This window comes from Cynocephalus volans, chromosome 8, assembly GCF_027409185.1.
Source record: "Cynocephalus volans isolate mCynVol1 chromosome 8, mCynVol1.pri, whole genome shotgun sequence".
NCBI lineage: Eukaryota > Metazoa > Chordata > Mammalia > Dermoptera > Cynocephalidae > Cynocephalus > Cynocephalus volans.
Genome location: NC_084467.1, coordinates 21316572 through 21328268, shown reverse-complemented (window position 1 = coordinate 21328268; position 11697 = coordinate 21316572).

Below are 11697 nucleotides of genomic sequence, written 5' to 3'. Positions count from 1 at the left end.
AGCAGTGAAGCAGTAAGGGTAGGCACCGTGGAACTTGGAACCACCTGCTTGTGCCACTTCCTTGTGCCTTCTGGACTTGTTCAGACCTGATCTCATATATGCTACTTAAAAATAGAATGCTACCATACATGTCCAAGTTTATGATTAGGTGGATCAGATAATATCCAGTTCTGTCTGCATGGGTCACTTGGTGTCCCACAGTCGGGTATTCTATCTCTACCATGCCCATTTGTGAGCCAGGGACTGTTTTTTAAATGCAGAATAGTTATTGGCAGAAGAGGGTGTGACTTATTCCAAAACCCTATGGCTCTGTAACTGTCCCGTGACTCTCCAATTGGAGTTTGTCCATACAGCATCTTCTTCTGCCACAGTCATTTCCAAGCTCATGTGACAGGGAAGCTTGCTGTGCAGCCTAGACCTGCTTCAGAGCCTTATCTTGCTGCAGGCCTCACTCAGAACTTAGTCTTAGGGGCAGGGGCCGGGCTGGGAAAAAACAAACTTATGGATTTTCCAGTACATGGGTAAAGTAACACAGCCAACTGAATGTGGTGTATGTTGCCTCAAAAATCCAGAGTCTCATCAAAGATTTTGCCTCTTGCTTTGTAGCTAGCAGTATGAGGAGCAGCAACTTGTCTCTCATTTTCGAGGTGATATCCTGACATGCCCCAGACCTCTGGATCCCCTACAAACTTCATTGACATGGCATGCCCCTGAATTTTTTTTTTTTTTTTCTTTTGGCAGCTGGCCAGTACAGGGATCAAACCCTTGACCTTGGAGTTATCAGCACCACATTGTAACCAACTGAGCTAACCAGCCAGCCTCTTGAATTTTTGTAGGATTTATCCCCCTTCCTTTGGCATACGTATGTTTTACTAAGAATCTGGATTGTTTCTAGTTTCCTGCTCACTGGGCCCAATTGCCATCATGTCATCAATGTAATGGAGAAGCATAATGTTCTGAACTGTGTCAAAATGATCAGTGACCCTTTGGACTATATTATAATAGACATTGGGAGAGTAGACAAAGCCCTGAGGTCCACTATTGTCCCTGCTACACGATGGTAAACTGTGTCTAATTATCTTTGTGTAGTGGGATAGAAGAGAAAGCATTTGGGGATCAAAGATGAACACCAGGCCAGGGGTTGTGCTGGTTGGTTCCAGTAAAAATTCCATGTCTGGGACCATGGCAGCAACTGGCATCGCACCTAAACAATGGCGTCAACCAGTTTGGCCCAATCTAAGCTTATGTTTTGTCTTCCTTAATCTACCACCCTAAGATGCTACCCAGACTCCTGCCAATACAAATTGGCAAGATTCTGCAACTCCTTTAGTGTTTAAACTGTCTCTGTCTGGAGTAGGCCTTGGACTTCCCCAACTGGGCTAAACTGGGAAATAATGAGAAGTGACGAGTGCATCCTGGGGAAAAGCGGGGTCTCCTTGTGAGACAACTGCCCAGAGTGAAGTCACTGAGAGGTTTTTATGCTAGGAAAGGCGAGTTTCCCCAGACTGAAGGCAGGAAGTGCTGCCTTCACCAACAGGAAGATTTGGATGGTTTGTTAAAGTTCTTTCCAAATGTCCCCATCCCATGTCTTGGGGTCCCATTCCTTCTTGACCAGTGCCCTTCCCTTTGCATAAGAGACCTGGTGGGGTTGTGCATTTCATCAGTTCTGCAACTCTGATCCTTACAGTCAGAGCCTGAGCTTGGTCTTCTGCCATATCTGCCCCGTGGCTGGCAGAGATCAAAAATTCCTTCAGAGTCGCCAGAGTCTTTCTGAATTTCCACCCTTGCATTGAGTGGGGAATTCAAGGCTTTCAACCTGTCCTTTTCCTTGTGTGTGTTTCTAGGGCACTCAGATGTAGAGTCAGAAGCCCCACACCACAGTCTTTGTCACTATTTCTTAGTGACTGTCGCTATTGTCACCAGAGTGACTAAGTGCCCTAGCCACTTGATCTCCCAACATCTTACCAGTCATCTCATGCCACCACTGGTCATAAAGTGAGCAATTGTGATGTCACCATGTCATAGATTAACACTGCCCATTACCCCTGTCAAGGAAGTTATTCATGCACCAATCAAGATGCGTGAGCAACCGAATCCCAGAATCCCCCCTCAGGATCTGTTTCCCAGTGCTATTACAGTAATTGTACCAATTATCGTAGCAGTCGGGGCCCGGGAGGAAACAGATGGCACACTCAAAGGGGTAACTGGGAAGGGTTTCATGAAGGTCTTACAGAGTGGTGGGCAGAGCCAAAGGCACCAAGAAAGGCTGGCAAAGCACTGGGGGGCCAGCAGCAGCAGGAAGCTCTTACTACCTGGGGAACAGGGAAAGGTCCTGGAACCTCGTGAGAGCTGTGACCTTGGGAAAGGTCAGCCTCCAGGGCCCAGCACAGAATGGAGAAAGGTGAAGAGGGACCTGGGCCAGCAATGAGAACATCTGGCATGACACCCACTTTACAGATACAGAAACTAAGGCTAAGCTGCTCCCATGCAATTCAGCAAATAGGCCACGAGCGCTTGCCATGTATGCGTGTGCATGTGTGCGTGCGTGTGTGTGTATGTTGTGGGGAGCGGAGGGGGCGGCACATGGCCCTGCCCCAGAAGAACCGGCAGGCTGCAGAGGCAGAAGGTCACACTCAGCCTCATTTCCTCAGGCCGTTCCTAATTTCTGCCGCCATCACAGGCCCAGTGAAAGGATCATGTGAGAGCCAGGAAAGCAATTTTCAGCCAAGGAATACTTTTTGAGGGCTCATTGTGTGTACACTCTGTGCTCAGGGAAGTAGCGGGGTGGAAGGCAGCACTTGTGGAGACTTGAAACCCACCCCCTTAGCCCCCAGGGTGTCCCAGGGAGGGACTTCAGGAAAGAAGACCAAGAGAATTGAGCTCAGGAGTTGGAGTTCAAGTCCAAGGGGGAAAGTCTGGGGCTGCAGAGAGAGCAAGGTGGCCTTGGTCATGCATCTCGGCTGTTTCTCCTTTCCTGCCCTAAGAGAAAGCACCTGACACCATGCTGCATCATGAGGGTCAGGGGTGGGGCAGAGGTGGCTCTGAAACCAGGTGGCAGGTAGAGAAGAATGTGTTCTCAGGTAGGCCGATGTGGGCTATGTCTGATGGGCTGGGCGTGTGCCCCAGAGGACACAATATCAGAGTCCCATTGACCAAACTCCCTGATTCAACAGCTCACCTGCCCTGGGTCCACTGGTGGCTTCCCAGACCCACCAGCCAGCCCCCCAAGGTCCCTTTTGCCTAGCCTGTTCCACTGGTTCTACTTGCTTTAGTGTCTGAATTTTAGCAGGAACAGTGTGATGCTACATGTGCATTGTTAGGTAACTTCTGTTCCGGGGCAGAGAGTGTCTTCTATCAGGGAACTCACACTGAGAGAGGTGAGGTGGTGGTCATCATCCCTCAGCCAGAAGTGCCACTACAAGAGCTTCAGCTTATTGTCCCATCACCCACAGAGGCTGTGATAGTTAACACAGTGAATATTAGAAAATGGTAAAAATGGTGTCCAGATATGTGGATTGGCTGGAATATCATGCAAACACTCCACTGCTCTTGCCTGAACAGGGTATAAAAATCCAGCTAAACCCACCACAGGGATTCAATCAGCCAAATCCAGAATGTGGGAATTCTACAGAAGCAATGATCTCATTTCTTCAAAAACTAAGTGTCAAGACCAAAATAAATAAATAGAGATTAAATGAAATTCAAGAAACATATCAACCAAATACAACCAATGCCTCTCGTTTGGATTTTGATTCAAACTAACCCACTATAAAAGACATTTATGGGGCAATCAGAAATTTAAAGACTGATATTAGGTAATATTAAGCAAGCACTGTTAATTTTTTTTCATGACAGTGCTACTGTGGTCATATTTTAAAGAGTCATTATCGTATAGAAATTCATACTGAAGTAGTGATTTATTTCCTAATGATATAAATAACTGGGATTTGCTTTAAAATAGCCCAGAATAATAGAGGGGAGAGAAGTTGTGGGGTACAGATGAAACACTGGCCATATGTTGACGTTTGTTGAAGCTGGGTGTTTGAGTTCATGGATGTTCCTCATATTGTTCTATTTTATTTATGATTGCAAATTTCTGTAATGAAACATTTTTAAAGAAAGAAAAAATTCAAAAGAAAAGTGCTTATTGGATTTGGCAAGAAGGGTATTGGTAACTTGACAAGAGAAATCTCAGTGGCTGGAAGCCAGACTGGAAGGGCTGAGGCGTGAGTGGGAGATGGAGATGGCAGGTCTAGACCCCCCTCGTCAGGTCGCTGTGTCACAGATGAGGGACTCGAGGCAGTAACAGGAGGAGGTGAGAGTCAAGGAGTGCTGTGGTAGGCAGAATCCTACCACGGTGCCCCAAATTCCTGCCTCTTGGTGCACACAGCTTGTATAACCTCAAGTTCAGGCAGAACCTGTGAGTGTGATGGGGTATTTCTGTGATGAGGTTACATTGTATGGCAAAGTGAATTCTGCAGATATAAGATCCCTAATTAGTTAACTTTGAGTAAATCAAAAGAGAGATTATCTTGGTGGGCCTGACCTAATCAGATGAGAAAGTAAAAGAGAGAGATTCTACTGCTGGCCTTGAAGGAGCAAACTGCCCTATTGTGAAGAGGGTCACATGGCAGGGAACAGCTGGTGGCCTGCAGGAGCTAAGAATGGTCTCCTATTGGCAGCCAGCAAGAAAGTGGGGACCTCAGCCCTACAGTTGCAGGGAACTGAATTCTGCCAACAACCAGTAAGCCTGGAAGATGATCCCAAGCCCCAGATGAGGTCACAGCCTTGACTACCTTGATTTCAACCTAGTGAGATACTGAGCAGAGGACACAGTGAAGACCTGCTAGACTCCTGACACACAGAAATGGTGACACGATAAATTTGGGTTGTTTTGAGGCACTAAATTTGTGGAACTGTATGACACAGCAATAGAAAACTAATACAGAAGTTAGTTTAGTTTTGTTCGTGGGGGGTAGATATCAGAGATGTTTGTAAGCTGTTGGGAAATGACCCAGTAAAGAAGGGAACACTTTGAGAAAGTAGGGCTGGCCGGTTAAGCTCACTTGGGAGAACATGGTGCTGGTAACACCAAAGTCAAGGGTTCGGATCCCTGTAATGGCCAAGTGCCAAAAGAAAAAAAAAAGTAAAAGGAATAGAGATTCCAAGTCAAGACACTCTTGACAGAAGAAAGGACAGCTTCTCCAAGGCAAGCAAAAGCAGATGGGTTTGCAGATTTAGTGGAGGAAAGATGAGGAAGTGTCTGTGTGATTGAAGGCTTTAATTTTTTCAATAAAGAATGAAGCAAGGTCACCAAATGAGAATGAATCTAGAAAGGGAGGTAGGAAATTTAAGGAAAGAGGAAAAAGAATTAATAGTCATTTTGAGAGGGAGAGGAGGAGAAGGTAATTGTGCTTACTAGAAAAACAGTAGGATTTTCCATATTGAGTCCATTTGATGTCTGAGAACAGTGAAACCAGTCAGCCCAGTTGCATGATTTTGTGAGTGATTTTCAGATACTTGAGTACAGACACCAAGAAAGATGGGTTTTGCCAGGCAAATAAGATGAAAGGTAAAAAAGATGAAAGAGGGCTAAGGAATTAGGGGTATTTGCAAGAATGTGATTATAAGGATGAAACTGTAGAATCCAGAAGAGACCCAAAGAGAAGTGAAGACTGGAGGAAGTCGATGAGAATGAGGGTCAGTGGACTGGACATCTTTATGAGATGAGAGCGTTATTAAATGTGTGTTAGTTAGGGAAGCGGCTAAGGTGCTGTAACAAAGACGTCCCAAAATATAGCAGCTTCACAGAGGTTGATTTTTTTCTCACGTAACAATGCTGAGAATAAGTGGCACAGATTGTTGAGGCCACCATGCATCCTGAAGTCAGTCAGTGACCAGGTCCCTTCCATCTTGTTGGTCCAACATCCCCTAAGGTGTTGTCCTCAACTTCATGGTCAAAGCATGGTCCATGTTTAGCCCAATGAAAGGAAGTGGGTATAAGGGAGAATGCACCTAAACTTTAAGACCGGTGCTTGCAGGTAACACAAATCACTTCTGCTCATATACATTGGCAATAAATTATCACATAGCCTCATCCAGCTGCAAGGGAAGCTGGGAAATGTAGTCTCCTAAGTAACTCAATAACTCTACTGGCAGCTAAATAATTCTACCATTAATACAGAAGGGGAGAGTAGATTTTGGTGGACATCCAGCAGCCTTTGCCACAGGAGGTATTTTAGCAGATGAGCATGATAATTGTCATATGTGATCCCATAATTTATTTAACAATTCCTTTTTTTTTAACATGTAAGTTGTTTTTATCTATTATAACTAGTTTGCCTATTAACATCATCGTACATGAGTCTTTGGGATTGCAGTTTCTGGTAAGCATCTTCCTGAAAAGAACTCATAAGCTAATAATGAGTAACCAGACAAAACCTAAGTGAAATGAGAGAGGTAATCCAAAGTCTAGAGCTGGTTTTCCATTATAGGGATCTGAACCCTTGACCTTGGTGTTACCAGCACCAGGTTCTCCCAAGTGAGCTAACTGGCCAGCCCTACTTTCTCAAAGTGTTCCTTTCTTTACTGGGTCATTTGCCAACCAAGTATGCAAGGGCTTCAGGTTGGATGGTCTCTCAAAGTTCAGGACTTAACCAAGAAGGTAAATCTGATGAAACCCCAAAGGGCCACTCCCTCAGTATAAGGGTGAACCAGAAGGAACCAATCTCCCACCCCCAGGTGACTACAAGGATATGCCATGGTGTCACAAAGAGCAGGAAGAAAAAAGTTATATCCCTGAGAAGTTGCACCCTGAGCTGTCCCTTATGCAGAACTGCATACCAAATTTGTATCACCTACCATGGCCTACAAATCTCCAAACTGTAAATTTAGTTTAAAATGATCCCTGGGCCAGCCCGTGGCTCACTCGGGAGACTGTAGTGCTGATAACACCAGGTCAGGGGTTAAGATCCCCTTACTGGTCATCTTTTTTTAAAAAAAAGAAAAAATAAAATAAATAAAATAAAACGATCTTGGTTTTGTAACGCCCCTAGCACCTGACAGAAACAAATGCAAATGCTCTCCAAAAGAGTGCACTGTCATCCTAAGCCTCAAAATTTCAACAAATCGTGTTTTTTTAAATGTGAACTGTTAACCACAAAACAAGTACCATGAGTGAAAAGGCAAAGATAGATAACTTGAAGTATATTAAAATTCAGAGATTCCATAAAGAGAAGGAAAGACCAGCCACACAATGGAATAATACTTGAACACTTAAAACTGATAAAGGAATCTTATCCTGAATATATGAGGGTACTTCAAAAAGTTCATAGAGGGCCGGCCTGTGGCTCACTCGGGAGAGTGTGGTGCTGATAGCGCCAAGGCCACGGGTTCGGATCCCATATAGGGATGGCCGGTTCGCTCACTGGGTGAGCGTGGTGCTGACAACACCAAGTCAAGGGTTAAGATCCCCTTACCGGTCATCTTTAAAAAAAAAAAAAAAAGTTCATAGAAAGATTCGTATTATCTTTAACTTTATTTTTCCATGCATTTTTTGAAGTTCCCTTGAACAAAGAACGCCTACAAATCAATAAGAAAAAGACAAACCCACCAATAGAAAAATGGACAAATAAATTTAGTACACACTTCACAAAAAAAAGGAAACCCAAATGGCCGGTAAACATATGGAAAGTGCTTAACTCCATAAATAATCAGGGACATGCAAAAACTATGATGAAACATCACTATACATACTCCAGTTAGGTAAAATTCAAAAGTCTGAGAAGACCAAGCAGAGACAAGGTTGTGGTGCAATGGGAGCTTTCATATACTGCTGCTGTGTATTAGTGCAACTACTTTGTGGAAAAGTTTGGCATTTTCTAGTAAAGTGGTATAAATACTCATGCCCTATGACCCAGCGACACCACTACTGGAAAAATACCCTGAGAAGGGTATGCAGTATGTACCAGGAGACAGGTACAAAAACATTCCCAGTAGAATTATTTATGTAGCCCCAAACTGGAAATAATCCAAATGCCTATCAATAGTAAAGTGGATAAATAAAAATTTTTTATAATCATTCTATGGAATATTAAATAGCAGTGAAAATAAACAACGTAGATTGATGTTATAAATCCAACACTGAGCAAAAGAAGCAAAATACAAGAGATATTCAGGAAACGATTCTATTTACATAAAACTCAAAAACAGAAAAATCTAAGTTATATTGTATAGGGATGGATAAACTGTAAAGAATCATAAAACTATAATGATAGGCAGAGTTTGTCATAAAAATACAAGAATGATTACTGTTAAGAGAAAAGGAGGGATGTGATTGAGCAGGAGGACATGGGGTTCCCTGTGCTGCTGGCAGTCTTCTGTTTCTTGAGTTGGGTGGTGAATACACAGATGTTTGTTTTTAAATTACACATTATACTATGCATTTATATTTAATGGACTTTTCTGTATAAATTATATTTTGCAATCAAGTTTTTAAATAGAAAGAAGATATCATGAATAGCTTCATGCCAATATATTTGAAAATTTAGGCAAAATGGACACGTTTCTAGAAAATTATTACTTCTTTCTTTTCTTTTTTTTTTTAAAGATGACCAGTAAGGGGATCTTAACCCTTGACTTGGTGTTGTCAGCACCACGCTCACCCAGTGAGCGAACCGGCCATCCCTATATAGGGATCCAAACCCGTGGCCTTGGTATTATCAGCACCACACTCTCCCGAGTGAGCTACAGGCTGGCCCCGAAAATTATTACTCTCTAAAAGAAAATTTTAAAAAATAAAATATCTGAATAGTTCTATAACTAGTCATGTTAGTTATCTAGTCTACATAACAAATTACCACAAACTTAGCAACTCAATAACATACATTTAATACCTCATGGTTTCTGTGGGTTAGGAGTCTGGACATGGCTTAGCTGGGTGCTGTGTCAAAGTCTCTCTCAAGACTGTGATTGCTGGCCAGGGCTCGGGTCTCATCTGAAGGTTTGACTGGGGAAGGATCCACTTCTGAGTTCACATAGTTGTTGGCAGAATCCAGTTCCTCAAGAGTGTGGGACTGTGGGCCTCAGTTCCTGGCTGGCTGTTGGCCAGAGGGTAGCCTCTTTTTCTTGCCACATGGACCAACACAGCCACTTGCTTCATCAAAGTGTGCAAGCCAAGAAGGCAATAGGCAGAGTCTGCTAGCAAGACAGAAGTTACAAGCTTAGGTAACCTAATCATGGAAGTGGCATTCTATCACATTTGCCATATTCTATTGGTTAGAAGCCAATCACTTGTCTCATGTCCCACCCACACTCAAGGGGAGGGGGTTATACAAAGAGTTGATATCAGCAAGTGGGGGTCACTGGAGACTGTCATAGAGTCTGCCCACCACGTGACTAAAGGAATTGAATCAGTTGTCAAGTATCTTCCCATAAAGCAAACTCTAGTCATGCCTGCTAAGTTCTACCAAGTATGAAAGTAACAATTCTCATTTTACAGAAATCTTTGTCCTTATTTCCAAGTATTACTTTAGAATAGGGAAATTAATAGGGCAAAGCTCTTGATAAATGCTGCTGAATTTTTTTCCAGGAGTGTTGTACTTATTTACACTCCTACTATTTTTCTATACCTAATTTTCCCAACATTTTGTTATGAGAAATTTCAAACATAACAGAGAAATTGAAATAACTGTGCAATGAGTGCACATATACTCACCACCTAGATTCTACAGTTGTTAATATTTTGTTATATTTGCTTTATCATAGATCTATCTATCTGTTAACGCATTTAGAATAAAAATTTTTTTTTAAGTTTACTAACTTTCTTTTTTTTTTAAAGATGACCGGTAAGGGGATCTCAACCCTTGACTTGGTGTTGTCAGCACCACACTCAGCCAGTGAACTAACCGGCCATCCCTATATGGGATCCGAACCTGTGGCCTTGGTGTTATCAGCACCACACTCTCCTGAGAGAGCCACAGGCCGGCCCTACTAACTTTTAAAATGTAGTATGTAGTAAAATATACATAACATAAAACTTACCATTTTAACCACTTTTAAGTTACAGTTCTGTGGCATTAAGTACATTTACATTACTGTACAACCATCACCACCTCCAGATCTTTTTCATCTTGCAAAACTGAGTCTCTGTACCCACTCAACAGTGTCAGTCTAGTCTCCCTACCCTCTGCCCTTGGCAGGGCTACTTTCAGTTTCTATGAAATTTGACTACTCTACGTACCCCATATCAATGAAATCATTTGTCCTTTCGTGACTGGCTTATTTCACTTAGCACCACGGTTTCAAGGTTCATCCATGTTGTGGCATGTGTCAGAATTTCCTTCCTTTTTAAGGTATTTCATTGTATGTGTAGATCACATTTTGTTTATCTATTCATCTGTCAATGGACGCTTAGGTTGCTTCTACCTTTTGGCTTTTGTGAATAATAATGCATTTTATTTTTAATGTAATTTGCAGATGTCAGTACATTTCATTCCTAAACACTTCAGCATGAATAGCATTGATTAGGGCTCAATATTTGTTTAGTTTTTTTTCTCTTTTGAGATAAAATTTAGACACAGTGAAACACATAGATCTTAAGTATTTCATTGGTTGAGTTTTACCCAGACCCTCATCAATACATAGAACATTTCCATCAGCCCAGAAATTCCCTCATGCTCCTTCCTAGCCAGTTCCCAGCCACCCTTGCCCCCAATCCTGAGGCTGCCACTGTTATGTTTTGTTTTGTTTTTACCACAGATTGGTCTTGCCTGTTCTAGAATTTCATTCAATAAGTGCTCTTTTGTGTCTGTCTTCTTTCACTCAGCCTAATGTTTTTGAGATTCATCCGTGTCTCTGCATGTATCGGTAGTCACCCCTATTTTATTGATGAGCAGTAATCTATTGTTTGAATACAATAGAATCCATTGTCCTGTTGGTGAACTCCTGGGCTGTTTCTTCTTTGCGGCTGTTGTGAATGAAGCTGCTAGGAACCTTATCCAAATCTTTTTGTGGAAATATGTTTTCATTTCTCTTTGGTAAATACCTGTAAGTAGAATTACCGGTCATGGAATACATGAATATTTAGTTTTATAAGAAACTGCCTGACCTTTTTCCAAAGTGGCTGAGCCATTTTATCTTTCCCACCAACACTGTATGTGAGTTCCACTTGCTCCACATGTAGCAGCCTGAACAGAAGTGACTCCATTTTGTTAAACCTTTAAAGAACTTGTTCTCTCCTGTAACCCAAACCACAGAGCCTGCGGCTAATTGCCAGAACACAATGACTCTTGCTGTCACATCATACGCAAATAATTAGAGAAAAATTATTAACCCAGATGGCCATTCTTTCTAGGTTACTAACCTGATCTTAATTGAGAATAACAGGAACAGAACCCATGGAGAACGAAGTATGACGCTGGTTAACTCCCACCTGCGAAGTTTCATTGATGCTTATCTGAAGCACTCAAGCATGTCTGCACGTCCTGGTTTGGTCACCATGAGTCAGCTTTCTACCACAGACCCCTATAAAACCCTTTAGCAAACCTGGAAGAGACAGAGATGGTCTTTGAGACATAAGTCTACCATGTCCCCAGGCTGCCGGCTTCCTGATTAAAGGCTACCTTTCCTTACACCAACACTTGTCTCTTGATTATTGGCTATAGAGCAGCGAGCAAATGGACCTTTGGGGTGTCAGCA